Source organism: Glandiceps talaboti, chromosome 15 (assembly GCF_964340395.1).
Source record: "Glandiceps talaboti chromosome 15, keGlaTala1.1, whole genome shotgun sequence".
Taxonomy (NCBI): domain Eukaryota; kingdom Metazoa; phylum Hemichordata; class Enteropneusta; family Spengelidae; genus Glandiceps; species Glandiceps talaboti.
In genome coordinates this window covers 9,386,488-9,404,045 of record NC_135563.1, presented here as the reverse complement: position 1 = coordinate 9,404,045, position 17,558 = coordinate 9,386,488, and the positions used below count along the sequence as shown (strand labels likewise).

The following is a 17,558-nucleotide window of genomic DNA, read 5'->3' as shown; positions in this document are numbered from 1 at the left end:
TGCCAGAAACGAAAAACTCCGAACTGAACTCTCCTCCCCACTCTCACGACCTCCGTAAACATTACACTTGTTTTCCAAATGACAATATGCTGACGTAAACAGATTAATACTTGTTATTATTCAATTTACTCATGGGACAAACGGCGGCTACTTTTGAATAATAAAGAGTGAAGAGCAGCTCATTATATATGCAGGAAGTCAATCCCATGCAAATGAATGTAACACGCTCTCCTTATACGGAGAGTATAAATACCGGGGGATATGGGGCACTAGTGAAGTTATAACATATTGCTGTAAAACGCGACCATTGCGGAGAGAACTACGAGTATTTCAAGGTTAGTACCATCTTTCATTTTGACGAAATCTTTGAGACTCTTTAACTTGGTAATATGCTCACCCTCAAATCAATAATGCAAAGACTTCACCGTTTTCTTCGGTTTCAAAGAATTGTTAAAATCGATGTTGAGTATTGCTCAAATGCGACTGTTAAACATGAGCTTCAGTCGGTGGACGTTTAATTCGGCAGGCATTGTAAATAAACCCTTTGTTTATGGACGTAAGATGCTTGAATCGAAGGGCAATTACCGAACTATAACTGTAGTCGATTTTGTGATCAAATCAGTATGAAAGTTAACATTCAACATTTGAATTGAACATCTGAAGTCAGTGATGGAATACATAGAATAGCGAAGTGAATAGTCTTCATTGCTATGAATTGCCTTATTTTAGTTATATACATATGAAACTGGTTTTTATCACCGATTCTCTTTGTTTGGTTTCTAGAAAACACAGATATTGAAAAAAATGACAGACTGTAAAACTTGTGCCATCGTGCTAGTGTCGCTGGTCCTGCTCAGTTCATGGACAGATGCAACGCTTCATTTCTCCGGAAAAGGAAGTCAAATGTGGGCTCCAGGCAAGAGGGATCACGATGAAAATGGGGTGAAGATATCGACGGTACGTGATACAAGTGATTTTGTCGGTGTTTTATTGCCTCGATTAGTCAAACTCATCAAAATATTGAAATCCTATTGTCAGGGACCTTATTATGTGTTGAATCAGTCAAATTTGCGATATCAGACACACTTTAATTTATAGTGCATGTTTATGACATCGATCTATTTGTAACTAAATCATAAATATCGTATAAAAAGACATGTTTACTGCAGGATGTATGATTTATCTTGTTTGTATGGCAAAGGGAAATTGTAGGGCTTTCCAAGGAAATTCAATCAAATGATCTAAAGGGCGTCGAAATTTGTACGTATCGGACTTTCCTGACTGAGGAAATGTTCTAACATGACACATCCGCTCTACTTGACGATAGCGATACATCAGACGTGTACTATTTTATCAAACTTTTGTTTCTGCTTGTCACTTCACTTGCGTCGTAGCAAATTTGGCAACATCTGCCATTTAAGGACAAATCCATTCCATGGAATATGGAATATCCTCAAGCTTTTTTTAAAAAAAACTTTGACAAAGGAGAACAATTTCCATCAAGAACGTTTTTGTAAATCTCAGATATACATGGTCATGTAAACGAATCTGGAGTGAAGACTAGACTTACTGAATATCAAAGTTTGTGTTATTTTCATGTTCTATCATTTTGCATTTATATCCAATGTTATATTTAGATAGTTCTTTAATCCTGTTCATTCCTGTGATTTGTGCAAACTATATTTTGCATATCTAACTTATGGTGAAATCTAATCTAACTAGGAACAAGTTAGAACAATAAATTGTGACAAACAAGTGACGAAAATAAAACTTGCCTTGATGTCTTATACAATTTGCTCAGTTACAACGACTTGAACATAGTTATATAGTTTTAAAGTGTGCACCATATGTACAGCGAATCAAGCATGCGTGTCGTAAACGTACATTGTAGATCCTAAAGATAATGTCAAATGTATGATCGAAAATAATCGTACATACAAACCTATCATTACGTCGTGTTACCCTTAGGAAACAGTGCGTAAACGTCACTCGCATCACAATCACCTGAGGATATTTTTATCTTGTCATGCACATTTTTAACGATTGAAGAAAGCCCCTTACTTTCTAAACAAATGGCATTAAGCGTTTATAAAAATTTAATTCTAGGAATCCGATGACATTTTTCTCCTCATTGGACAAATAATAATATTCGATATAAAAACATTAAAACCAAACTTGAAGCTGAAGCTGAATATTGTGTTCAGTGAGATATAACTTTACTTGAAGTTTTGTAGAACGCCAAGTAATTGCCCGAGTCATCTCTCAAACCACATGAAATGACGTAATGAGATTTTGGTATATTATATAAAGAGTCATTTATTTGAAGAGTTATATCAATCGATTAAAAAAAGCAAAATGGTGAAATTATATTAAATTTTGTACATTTGAACAGCCAGAATTACCTTACTCATTCTTTTTAGATTGATAGGGTTGATATTAATGACGTAAGCAAAGCAAATGCAACCTGGATAAGACTATCTACACAATGTTTTTAAATGTGTAAGATTACTTGACCATTTTAGTCATCATCGCCGATAATTGAATGCTATAAAACCGTCTGACCATTACAGTACCAAAACATGATGCAACATTGGAAACTTGAAATTACGATACCCACGGGAATCCCAGTATAGAATATATACCACCTGCTCCGATGTTTCATGGGGAAACCGATAATCCAAACAGCGAGTGTACGATCTAATCATATCTTCAGTAAACATTTTGTTAGTATCATGCGGCCAATTAAATGTTAAAACCTTATCCATATGCAAATTACTTCATCAATATGCAAATCCCTAAGTTTTTAAGGTTTACACAGTTGGCGCAGAAAGGTTAATGTTTAATTTTATAAGGTTTGCGGTGTTTTTGTTACAAATAGTCAATACTTTATCATTACAATTATTAAACGCAACATAAATATCGTGTTTTATAGGAGAAATTGTTGAAATTGTAAAAGTGTTGTATTGTCTTACTGAAACTCCTTCTAAGCTATATCAAAGAGAGCTTGAAGTTATTGAACCATATATAACGCGACACTCCTTGCACAAGTTTCTTAAAGCTTACATTGTACTTTGCACTTCGAGAAAATAAGCGTTTGTAGTCAATAACCGGAGAAGGTAATTGAAATATGATTAAAAAGTAATGCATGTTTACAGTCAAACAAACAATTCACTAACCATCTCTAAACACGTCAATATAATGCGCAAAAAACCCCGTTTACAGCATTCGGTTATTCAATTGATTGATACACCCACCCACTGTATGGTGTTATATTTGTGTTTGATGATTCTTAAATGATAATGTCGTCCACACTTTACCACTGGAAATACGTCAAAAGCCCCACAGCTTGTTCTTTTAGGAAGAACCTTAACACATATCTTTTCAGCAGAACTTTCAACAAGTATACTTAATTGCATAACATCTCTGAAGTTTACTTGGCTACTGGCGCTTTATAAATGACTTGATTGATTGATTGATTGATTGATTGATTGATTGATTGATTGATTGATTGATTGATTGATTGATTGATTGATTGATTGATTGATTGATTGATTGATCGTCTGCATCACTATACGTGCTGTGATTCATCACCATACAACGTTTGCTATAATAATGATGCGGTCACTTAATGATTGACAGAATGAATATTGTCTTATTTATACAGCAGGTCCCACACAAAAAAAGACTTATGTTATTTGTGGAAATTAACTTGTATTCTAAAGTGAAAATCACACAAAGAATCATTGTAGGGAAGGGCACAAATTATCGCAACAGTACTATATAAAATCTCGGACTATCATGTCGTCTGGGATTAAACATAGGTAGAGCTGGTCACAGCTTGGACCGAGTTGTCGTATGACATGTCGTGTAATAGGGTACTCATACATCGCCTCAAGAATACAACCCCTGTGTCATACTAGAACCATTTTCGCAAACCAGAGCTGTTATTTCTTCCGCGACACTGCGAAATAAACGGCGCGTCTTGGACGGTGTCCTGAAAAGAGGCTGTGATTTACGACATGACTGAAAAATGATTTCACGTGGATAAGTAAGGACGCTTCTGTAGATTCAAATAATTGCACTCTCGTCAAAAAAAAGAGAATAGCTATCACGTGTTTACTCGTACTTCTATTCTTTCGATCAGCATTATACAGCACATTAAAATGTACGACTGGCGTCACTTTCCGTTCAACTTAACCAACCGCATTTAAAGTATCATGTCCGTTAATAATTAGGTGATTTGCATACGTAATGATCGCACAATAAAGTAAAGACCCAATATTACCTTGCTAATATTCAACCCATGATGTTCATGGAATATGCCACAAGACAAAATTATGACATTAAAATCCAGCAGGTACCCAGGGTGGGAAGCTTTTTTTTTTTAAAGTAATCCCCTGAATGTTTAAATTACAGCAAACTGTAATTAAGCACAAGTCGTAAAATTTACATTCTGTGGATTTATATATCCGGTGAGGCTCTTACAAATAGATCGTGTATCATGGCAGACCACCGAGACATATATAAAGTTAAGAAGTTGAAAGGATACATGTGGCTTGATAATTATAATTTAGTGGTCGTAATATTCCAGATATAGCATGAATTACGAGTGTCATGAGTAACAATGAGTGCACTGGTTTAATAAAAACATACAACGTGTGATTTACAAATTTGAATTTCTTGATCACCTGCCATTGCAGAAATAAGTTTTATGGAAAAAGGGTTCTTTCTTTGATTTCGTTTGAATATATATATATATATATATATATATATATATATATATATATGTGTGTGTGTGATTGTGTCCGTCCGTCCGTCCGTCTGTCTGTATGTCTGTCTGTCTGTCTGTCCGTCTGTCTGTCAGTCTGTCCGTCCGTCCGTCCGTCCGTCCGTCCGTCTGTCTGTGTCCACATTACAAGTGATTTTGTCGGAGTTTTATTGCCTCGATTAGTCATCCTCATCAAAATCTTGAAATCACGAAATAGTAAGACATTAAAATGGCGATTTTATCTCTAGGGTACTATTAGAATGAATGATAGAGACGAATTATAACCGACACAATGAGAGTCAACGTTACAGACAGTTTAGTTAAATATTAACTTAGAAACCTTTATTCGTACTTGCCCTATATGATTTCATATGATTCTATCTATGCATTGTTTGAGGGACATACATCACATTAAGACAGTTAATACTGAACAGATTAGGCCGATATTAGACTTCACCCTTCATCCACGGCCAAAATTAGTATTTTATAACATTACAACAGTTCAGTCAAATTGCTAATAAATACAGTAATATTGAATGGTCGAGTGGCAATCCATACAATCGTTAAATTTTACTCTCAATTTAAGAAATCTCTAACGCAAGCAATTACCTCAATCCGACATATATATAATATATAGTTGTGTGTTTATCGCCAATAACACCGATAAATTGTCTTGGTTTGTTTTGTTGTATGTATGTATGTATGTATGTATGTATGTATGTATGTATGTATGTATGTATGTATGTATGTATGTATGTCACTGAGGGCCGTAGCCTGACCAAATTGCCAAGGGGGGCAGCACTTTGTCTTGGTGCAATCATGCATTTAAAATTTAGAAAGGTGCTAATCTACATATAATTTGCATACAGCTTGATTTAATCTTAATTCATGTTTGTATGCATCATCAGAGCCAAGTAATCACTGTATAAGATATTATATTATTTGGAATAGACTCAAATGTGTATTGTTACATGAACTATTGACATATCCTTAATTTTGAAAACAATGCATGAGGATATATTGCTCGTACCAGAAAAAAATATATCGATAGGTTGAACAGCTTTTTCATTTTTTCTGGCCTAATGTCGTATCTTTCAAAGTAGTTGCCGAAAAGATGTCACATTCAAAGTGAAAAAAATGGATGGTGCTTTCTCATAAGTAACACAACAAAATAATAATTTTCTTTACCGACTCCTAAAACTTTTATGGCCGCGTTTATTTTGGAACCCAAGGTGAACTCAGTGGATTCTCCTTGTCATCATCATTATAATAGAAATGGAAGTTTGGATTTTGATGTCGAAGGTACAGCTCTGTTTACAAATCCAGATTTTTCCATACCAAATTATCGCTTCAAAATGAATTGCGGAATAACGGTAGTGTCAGTGTAATGAGATAATTATATCAAACAACATATTAACCAAAGACAAAGTCGAACACAATTATTGAAAGTGTATCTTCAAAGAAGGGATCTTAAACTGCTTACCTAGTTTAATATTTTTCAGGGCCACCAAATATTTCAAAAACAGATCTGCCGTTTTATCAGTATGAAATATTTTAATATAAGATCGAGCGCATCTTCGGAGTCACTGCATGCAGCATAGCAGGCGACCTCACGTTGAACGACTTTTTCCGTCTAATTTTGGAGTTTCACTCGTTGACATTATAATTGCGACTCGCTATCTTCAAATGCAGGAGACTTTCAAGACTTCTGTTACTCGAGGAAAATGCACAGTGTGCGCACTTCTTTTAATTTGTTGCAAACAGTTTTTTTAATGGACACATTTTAGTCAAAGTTAAGCCAGCGTACAATAGCGATATAAGATACATATTAGCGAGGAATCAGTGTACAGTCAATAGTACACCATCAATTTAAATCGCGTATGCTTGGAATCGTCATGTAAATAACGATTTTAATAACATCGCTATGTATTCAAAAAGTAGCGTTTTTTCTTTCTTTTCTTTTCCAAAATCTCAGGGGCAGCTGCCCCCCCCCTTGCCCCCCCCCCGCAGGCTACGGTACTGTATGTATGTATGTATGTATGTATGTATGTATGTATGTATGTATGTATGTATGTAGGTAGGTAGGTAGGTAGGTAGGTAGGTATGTAGTATTTCTCGTTGAAATAACGTGTTCTAATTTCTGTACCTGTTTAACCTCTAATTTTAATATGTTAAACATTGGGTTTTGTTCTTTAAGCTTAAAGATGTAGGGTTTCTCGGACAATTAAAAAAAATGCCTCAAGTGTTAACCAGGTCAGTCCGAATGGCTTTCACAAATTCACATTCAACAAACAGGTGCACCAAAGTCTCCGATGTTCTATGACAAAATGTACAAGAGTCTGTATTCACTAAAGATGACTTCAATCTTAAAAAGCTTTGAGTTTGTATATAGAATATTGTAACTTATTTCCCATTGAAATTCACGAAGAGTATTACCAAATGTGGTAACTTTGAATGGTAAAGTATAACAAGGTCCTGTTTAGTTCGTAAGTATTTAGTACTTGTTTTCAGATTTTACTTTTGCCTGGAATTCCTCGTTTGAATAAATTACAAGGTTCGCTTCCTAAGTGATGAGCTCGATTCCTCTTTTTTAGAAAATGAAATTAATCATGGTAATTCATTGACAGTTACCGTGAGAATATTCTACGTCGATTGACTAAATGACAAAAACTCAATCTCAAAGGGTCGTTTACAGTTTATATGATTGATTACAAACTTAGTACTTACTAATAGCTGTATAAAGACCTGAATGATTAAGATGCGATGTTTCCTGTATCGATCATAATGTCTATTTTGAAGGTCATATTCCCCTGGCCCCTGTGACACACCATTAGGTTTACCTGATAGATTTGCAAACCATCGTGTCGTTAAATCAACGTTTTTCTCCATTAACGCTGGGATTATATGTATTTTGAGATTCTATGACACTTTCTTATTGATTCATTAGCTGACAAGGACTTACACGGTGCCTTAGAATGATCCAAGGGTGTAGCTAAATACATAACCAGGAGGTTTTTACACACTGCTTAAGTCTTACTCTTAGCTAGCGTAAGTGTTGCTAAACGGCAAATGTTATGGGTAGATAAGAAAGTTTTCTTAATAGCAAAATGGGATAATTGTGTGCAATTTTCAAGCGATGTCCGAGCACGTTCATGTACCAAATGTGTAAATGACTCGTCTCTGAGATATCGGTTGGACTGACTTCGAGGTCACATTCTCCTCACCTATCTTTGAAATCTCTCTGCATGCCATTACTTAGGTGGTTGTAGACAGGGCAATTCTTTTCTCATTACGGGTACAGATCACCTTTTGCTATGTGAATCCATTCACAATGTTATATCGGGGCAAAGGTGTAACAATTTAGGATAGCGTTACTTATTCATGTTAACGTACAATTGTTGTAAAATATTGTAGGGTTTGTACTTTTGCGACTTAGGGTAAAGAAAAATAAAAAAGTTTGTACGAACAATATCATAACAAAGCAAGCATACTCGTAGCTGTGAAAATACATGCATGTAAAAGACTTTTCGACATGATGACATCATGACACCCTTCTTAGAAACTTCTCACGATAGCTTGTTTTCTGAATTTCAAGGGAATGTAAGTCACATGCATACATTTTACATAGATACATAGATATATACATAGATAGGTACATAGATATGTACATAGATAAATATATATAGATATAGTTTATTACATACATACATACATACATACATACATACATACATACATACATACATACATACATACATTACAACTCAGTTACAATTCAATTCTATTCTTGAGGTGAACCATTCCAAATATAATTGGTTGGGCTTATACACATGTGCAGTGGGTTCCATTGAAAAGCAACTGCATCTTTCTTTAGGGGACGAGAGCAGCCATACATACTAATTCCATCCTTTACCCTTCCAAAGTCTCTTGAGAGAAATGACATTAATTCTCGATCCTAGTGTTGTAAGTTTACCTTCGTATGATCCGATGGGACTGTGAATGATTGAAGATAAGTTCTTGACCTTTCCAGATGTCTTGCAAGAAGAGAGCAGTGATTATGATAAGAATCAGCTTGATTCTTTCGTTAGAGGAGCAAGCTGGGGTTGATTCTTTCGTAAGAGGAGCAAGCTGGGGTTGCCTGTACAAGGAGGAATACTTTCAAATTGACACTAAATTTGAAATCAAGTTATGACGCTCAGAGTAATAAACGTGTCCTTTTCAGATATACCACATCATATTTATATATACATTCTGAAAAAGAAAAATCTGTATGCATATCATAAGCAAAGTAAACATTTGACTCTCTCACGAGTAAGGGAGCCAATTTGAAACTCGATCTAACCCGAGCGAGTAATTTATCTGTTTATGAATAGTCTATTGCTAGGAAAAGCGATAATCGTTGATGGTACAAGAGGTTTTTTTTTTAATTGAACAAGTTTTGTTTATGTTAACTTCAGAATTTAATAAAATAAATTGAAAATACGTGACCTTTTTCAAAAGAATTAGTCTAGACATGAATGTAGTAACCAAATAATTAGTCCGGAGACGACACACAATCCTTTGATTAGTTTCGCACATGCGCACAGAAGTATAATTTGATTTGAGTCATTAATTCTGACAATTTATAGATGTATACATTAACATCCACATAGTACGCTTTCAGTCATTTTAACTACAGCTACAATGACGTTGGCTTGGTGTTTCACTCAATCGACTCAATGGACTTGATGATTTTAATGACTGGAATTGTTTATTTTCTAACTGATAATCAACATTTCAACTTGATTACTTCTACAACCCCACTGTGCACGGCAACTATGTGGTTATTTCTGTGCATTATAAGTTGTCCGAGTGTGTGTAAAAATGTCATGCTGCGTGAGAGAAACACCAAACCAAACCAACGCCATTTTAGCTGTAAATGTCATGTTACATGAATGAAATACCAAGCCAACATCATTTTAGCTGTAAATCAACGCAGCTAATGGCACCGTTAAAAGGTAAACCTCACGTCGGATGAAACATGGTTGCTCCAGACACTGATTGAGTGACACTTCAGATGTGATTCTTAACTTAGTTTTTATAGGAAAGTTCTTTCTTATCATACAAGTTCCTTCCAAAATATCTGTTGAGTCAAACTCGACAAATTCTGGTTTATCTCCAGCACTGACACGAAGATCTCAAATAAATATACTAGTGCGTCAAAACAATTCAAGTTTTAGTCCCTCACAGACATGAAGATTTAAATATTATTTAATATTAACTTGACGTACTGTTGTGAACCATTACGAGAGGTGATACTTTAAACCAGCAATATTTATTCAAGTGTTTTCAAAATAGATATAAAGAACTTCTATAAAACACACATGGCATAGATTGTAAGTTAAAAATACAAGATCTTAAGAATCAGAGTATATTTTGAACAGATGCGAAAGTCATTGTATATTCTTCATTGTCTGTATATATATATATATATATATATATATATATATATATATATATATATATATATATATATATATACACACACACACATTTATATGTGTATGTGTGTCTGTGGGTATATACACACACATACATACATACGTACATACATACATACATACATACATACATACATACATACATACATACATACATACATACGTACGTACGTACGTACGTACGTACGTACATACACACACACACACACACATACATACATACATACATACATACATACATACATACATACATACATACATACATACATACATACATACATACATTATCATATTAGGGTCGTATATCGTTATGCGGGAATATTAGGACATCTTTCTACAACACGTTAAATCTCTCTATTATTCGACCCAATGACTTATTTCCAGTTCATCAGCTCAAGATATTTTCATAATTACTACTAAATGTCAGTTCTTAAATCCCTAGTCCCAAAGTGTTGTTAGCAATTAGGGCATATAATTGCCAACACAAGTGAGGGATTTGAGGCTGTAAGTAACTACTTTTAATATGGACATTTCCAAACCTACATTATAGACGGACTAATAGCATTCCACTCATGGTGTTAATCCATATTCATCTTGAGAAATAGAATATGAAGGGTGTCATTTTAATTTGGCCTTTTTTTGAAGGAGATTGCCCAAGGCGTTGGCGTTGAAGACATGACAATAAAAGCACGCTACACTTTGAATTAGTGTCAATTCAGGGGAAATGATAGATTCATACGAAATTGTTGGTGATAAGTGACGAGTAATCCATCGAAATGCAGGAATAACTTGTATTGGGACCGAGTCTCTCTTAAATGTAAGGTCATAACCGTACACATACTCACTAAGTTAAAGAATACAGCATCATAATTCCCTCTATGGAGCTTTAAAGGAAACTAGTGTGTGATTTCACTGGATGAGTGTCAAAAGCAAACTAAGATGGTCTCTTGTGTCTGTTTGAATGTAGTGTTACGATCTCAAGGACACAACACAGATAGTAATACAACCGTTACGACATGTCTTTGTCGTTTGCAGTGACATTTCTTAGCCTGGGTATTGACGAATGGGGAACATCAGTTGGTATGTTGAAAGCAACTCTCGGTTATTGTCACAGTGAAACCCTAGTTGTTCAATATTTGTAACATACAAACGAGTTATCGTGGATGAAACTTGCACTCTGTAAAGAAGATGTATGTATGTATGTATGTATGTATGTATGTATGTATGTATGTATGTATGTATGTACGGACGGACGGACGGATGGATGGATGCATGCATGCATGCATGGAGATAGGTAGGTACGTACCTAGGTTGTCTGTCTGTCTGTCTGTCTGTCTGTCTGTCTGTGTATTGATCATTTAACGACGACAAGACCAATAACAACAAATTAACCAATGAAATTTTGTGCATTTTTCCTGTCTGTGTATGGCTATAGTTTTTATTATCATTTCAGAGGGATCCTTTTTGTTAGGCCTTTTTTAAAATTGAAATTTGTCATCTATTATTTGTGAATTAAAAAATGATTAAGTCTAAAGCCAGTCTATGATTATAAGACGGTCAATACTTATAAGTGTCCAGCAAATTGTACTAACCAACAAGACTAGCAGTGATACAAATTACCGTTACTTCTAAGACTTGTAGATTCATATCACAGTCTTTAAGTACAGACTTCATGATGCTATTATGCAAAAGAAGGAAAAGGGTAAATAAAGAGAAATAAAATCCTCCGTGGACACACACACAATAAAGTATATAAACTCGTTTAGTTTCACGTCCCTGGCGTATACTTAACTAAGCTATATAAACGAGAACACACATCTCAACACAGTTAGTTGTGTGTGTTTTATGAGTAATGATCACTCGACAGGTGGTATGTATATCCTCCCATTTGGCTATAAGTTGTTTTATAGCATAGCTAAAAATGTGATTGTACAGTTTGACTAATTACAAAAAAATAACTCGTTAACATTTCTGTTGTGGATTGAACCATTACAAGTAATTAAACATTGAGACCCCAGTGTATTACGTGTTGTTGTAATTACAAATGTTATGATGAATGTTGTGTTTATTACTAGAAGAAAATAACGCTTGGATTTTGAAGTACAAGGTGTGGCGAATTTTATGGGATGAGAAACGTTGGGTTTTGGCTACTGAGCGGTTTTAGGACATCTATAGACAATAGGAAGCTTGGACTCTAAATTCTAAAGATTTGTAGTTATCATTCTCGTTTTAAGTTTGACTTTTCTTTTAATTTTGATTATTTGTTCGTTATTCGTTATATTGCCAGTTAAATTGTTGTTAGCTGCAGCTGGGACATGATTTCTTTATGCAGCTTCAAATGCTACATAAGGCGTATGATAAAACCTATACTGTTTGGATTTGAGACCTCGGTAGTATTGCGTACGCCCCCCCCCCCCCCCCAAAAGGCTGATCTTTACACCGAACAACTTCAATCCGCAAAACCTATATCCGGACCGTAAAGATTACTATCAAAAATTCTATTGGTCGGAACACTAGTGTGGACAATCCATATTTGTCATCAATGTTGAAAAGACCCGACAGAAACGAGAAACAATCTGAAGCCACGTATTATGGGATATTTTGTTTTGTAAGAGGCACGGGGGAGCGTCATTTGGACAATGCAATCAGGGATGGATTAAATACTAAATAATATATAAGTTGTCATCTCCGCTTCTGTGTCGAGGTGTTTACTTTCATGAGAGGAACGGACGATGAATCCGGCAGATAACAAGAATGCAATGAGATACAAGCGTGTTATATGATCGTATCGATCTATGATGGATAGACCATTGAAATTCACTTCCTTATCTATCAAGGCGTTTTATCTGAACTCAATTAAGACAATTCTACTCTGGCATTTTAAGTCTACGAGCCTTTGGCTTTTTTTTCTGCTGAGAGTGAAACCTTTTGTACCGAAGAGGTGTTAATATTCTCTCCCTTTTTTTTACTTGTCTTTTTTTCTCTCTTCCAGGGAACTGTTACAGATCTGATAGATGTTGCAAACAATTTACGTACGAACGTGGCAAAACTCCTGGAAACTCTCGAGGCAATGACCGTGGAAGAAGCGAGGAAGTAAAGAGATCTGTGTCTGTCTGCTTGCTCCAAACAAAATGCGTGGACTATATATGTTAAACGAAGAAACGGGGTTGTATTTGCACGATCATTTGTGTTGTTTTGTTCTAGCACACCATATTCAAAACTGTCTTCAAACCTTCTAGAATAGCTTATATAACATGTACGACACCTTAATGTGAGGGTTGGAAAGATTGTAAAAAAAGTTCGGGTTGTTTTCGGTTCTGTATCTGGGGACAAGAGTATGTAAAATATTAAATATGAACCTTTTGATTAAATCTGTTGAAAATGCTTTACATAATTACGCATTGACAAGCTTGTTTATTGTCCGATTTGTTCTAAAGTATATTTTTTCCGTGTGATGCAAATGATTATGTATCGGTATATATGGGCACTAAATATGAATACGCAATTTGACGTTACGCACATGCTATATAAACTCTAATTATGTATCAATACTGCTGTAATTGTACAAATAACTTATTGGGTTATCCCCCACCACAACCCCACCCCCACCCAGTGGTGGTACTTGACTGAGTAATGGATACAGTAGTCTAGTTCTTATACGACGCGTTACGATAACTACCATCATCTGGACTTACGTATAGGGAAAGTCCTTATTCTAGCACAGAAATATGTGCTACCCCCACTGGGCGAAGCGTAAATTACGCATGCCAGTAGTTATTCATCACAAATTGACAGGCAGTTGCGTTTGGTTTGTTCCTTTAGACAATTGTTCATTAACCTAATTCCACCTCTCCAGTCTGAGACTAAAATCATGTGGGGATGCGATAAAGTCATCACGTTTGTATGAATGGAGTCGGGGGGGGGGGGGCACATATTTCTGTGTCAGAATAAGGACTTTCCCCATACGCGAGTGGGGATGATGGTAGTAATCGTAACGCGTCGTGTAGGAACTCGACTATGGGTACAGGTGTATCCTGGCAGATTCAAATTATAATCATAAACTCCTCAAAGACTAAAAAACTAATTATCAAATGTATATATTCAGTCACAAAATGGGTGTGAAAGTCTAGCTGTCGTAACTCGTTAACATTCGCCCCTTTCCTAAAGATGACTACAACGTTGTCGATGATTGCATTCATGACATGGATAATCACAATTCTAATCGGGAGAAATGCTCATATTGCGACCAAAGTTATATTTTTACTAGAGAGACTGAGAGTAGAAACTCACATGTTAGTATTATCCTTATGAGGATAACAAAAACTTAATATGTAATCCAGTATTTGGGATAGTGTCACGACAGATCAGGCATCCATTCATTCATTCATTCATTACCCTAAAGACCTACATTGGAAATGACTTGAAATTCTACAAAGTTCAATATTATAAGTCCTTGAAAGACAGTGCAACTATACTATCGCTACAAGGGTCGTTGAAAATACATTGATTGAGAGACAAATTACAGAATGCGGCTTTGGATTTGGGTTAAAGGTGAAGAACAGTATAATTCCTACCTACTTGAACGTACACGGTTGTGGTTCTATATTAGATGATGATGTGAAACAAAATGATATCTTCGTTGTTACTGGGTAATCCTGCTCACAGCTTAGCAATGTTCACCAACTACTGTTCAAACCTAAAAACTGTAGCTCTATCCATATTGCAAAACTATTGTCATCGTTAATTCATTTCATGTGGGGACGCTAATGACGTCATTTGGCAATGGTATATTTTTTTATAACTTTTAGCTACAAACCACCAAATAATAAAATCAAATAATTTTTCTACTTCTTCAAATATCTGAAAACTACAACCTACATCATCATCATCCGCCCCAACCCCAGATGTATTCGCCCTACGTTCGATTATTATCCCAAAATTGCTGGTAAGATTTAAATCGACAGACGGTACTAAACGAGCGCTAGGCTTCTTTTCAATAAGTGACAGTTTTATTTAGCAAGATCACGAGGATGTCTGATTTGATCATTGCTTCCGAAAACAATCAATCAACAGTTTTCTGCAATTTGTGAGCTGTCAAATTCTCCTCAACTTCCTCACAGCATGTGATTTCAACAATGTATATCAGTACTGTATAATACACATTACCAAATTGATGTACAAAAATTTAGACTTTTTCCAACCAGCCCTATCATTCGTACATTCCAAGTAACATTTGTAAGAATTCTTAGCATTATTGTCATTTACTCAATGACATAGAAATCAATTGAAAACTCATGTTATGGTTTGTCTATATGTTTTTTTAATAACTACCAAACCAGAGACACTATCATAGCGGCACAATGTTTTTTACAGTAATTTCATGAAACGATTTTTGCTACGAATAACACAAACAAAAAAGAGGCTCTGATAGCGCACAGTCACACCAAATGTTACATTTGATCTCACTGTGAACACAAATAAATGAATCTTTCTTGCTTCATTCAACAATGATGTTGATTTTTGTGTTCACGTGCACAGCGAGATAAAATGTATCACTGTATATGCTTTTGTGCTAAAGTTTCTGTATTTCGTTTTATGGAATTTATAACAAAAACGTGCCAAATTTTAAAACCATTGTGCCACAATATTGAAATGCTATAGTCACTCTAGTTTGGCAGTACGTTTGTTCTTATTTGAGCATGAGAAGCAATGTGTCGTAATTTTAGCGTTTATTTCGTTGGGAGGTTTGATGGAATCGAAAAGAATATTCCTGTATAGGACAATAATCGTACATTTAGCTGCACAGCAAGGCTATGGTGAATTGGGTATAGGTAATTGTAAAGTGGTCTATTTTATTGAAGATCTGAAAAATGTTTCGGGGCTCATAAATCATTTTCGAAATTTGATGCCAGAGGTTTAAAAAAAAAAACTTCAGACAAAACTATCATTAAGCTTATGTTCAGTTTCTGACGGACGAAAAAACCCATTGATGTTATCAGCGATTTGTCAACTTGATGGGTTTCAAAACTGTTATTTTGGCAAACGAACTGTAGTGATTGGTTATTATTATTAGCTACTAGATGTAAACGAGTTTAAACATATATACATGCGATGTTACGTGTATCCATCTCAGCATGTAAGTGGTACAGCATATGTTGAAACTGTTCTATTCGATCGAGTCATATATCGCTACATACAACCAACAAGGGAGGAGGGAAATTCCAGGCAGCTGTGTCGACTTGCTGATACGTTACGTGATTTTGCTCTTCGCAATGACAAAACAGTTAAACGATGTCTCATTTAAAGTGGTGTGACCCACAATTTATATTCCATGATGGAACTTTTGGTTGCCATTAATCATTGCTAACTGACGTAGTTCACCTCTCTCTCTCTCTCTCTCTCTCTCTCTCTCTCTCTCTCTCTCTCTCTCTCTCTCTCTCTCTCTCTCTCTCTCTCTCTCTCTCTCTCTCTCTCTCTCTCTCTCTCTCTCTCTCTCCATGAGATTGGTTTCACATTCTAAGTATAATTAGCATTTTTTGTTACAGAAAAAAAGATTACAATTATAAATGCAGTAATGCCTTTCAACGTACTCGTCTTTGTATATGTTGCACATATTATGTTTGCTCTGTTGCCAAATTGAAAAAACAGTGCTAAGCTAAACGTGTATCAATTATCTACTAGAATTGATTAAATGTGAGCTGTCTGTATTATGAACTTCTTGACGAAATTGGTAATATAGTGTTGGTGAATTAAAATGAAATGAACTTCAACACTGGAACTTTAAGAGGATTGAGACGGCATTTGACATGTGCAAAACATACATGTAGAGGGGCAATTAATTTCATGAGAAAGACGTTTGCCCTGAGCTGCCTTCCCGCTAGGTTTAAAGTTAAAATTAATGTCCGTAAGGAATAAGTGACATGTAAAAAAAAAGTCACACGTTTTAGCCGGTAAAAGTTTAGAACAAAATACATTAGAGTATATAGAATGCATATATCTATATTTGATTTGACTCGTGGTTGGTTTTTAATAGCTTACAAACGTTATTATTCACGGTCAAATGCAAGAATGGCACTCATACTAACAAGGCCTACACAGGGTGACGTGTGTGCAGCACTTTGTAAACTGTTCGTTCGCGTCGACATTTGACCTCCAAGCAACGCATTTGGGGAATCGAGATAAGGTTAATAGGATCGCAAACTGAAAACCACTTTTCGCGCAAAAACTCCTGGGAAACTCGAGTTCGCAATACATTTAATGTCGCATTTGATTACGGTCCATTGCCGTAAGAAAGTGTTGTCCTGATCTGC

At 35.5% G+C, this 17,558-nt stretch overlaps 1 long non-coding RNA gene across 1 annotated transcript; it reads left to right on the top strand.

Annotated features, from left to right (window-relative positions):
- The first annotated feature begins 260 nt into the window (after window positions 1–260).
- LOC144446797 (uncharacterized) lies at window positions 261–13,626 on the top strand. Its single transcript, XR_013481976.1, has 3 exons — window positions 261–335; window positions 784–957; window positions 13,241–13,626. It is a non-coding gene; the product is annotated as an uncharacterized LOC144446797 (long non-coding RNA).
- Window positions 13,627–17,558: the final 3,932 nt, after the last annotated feature.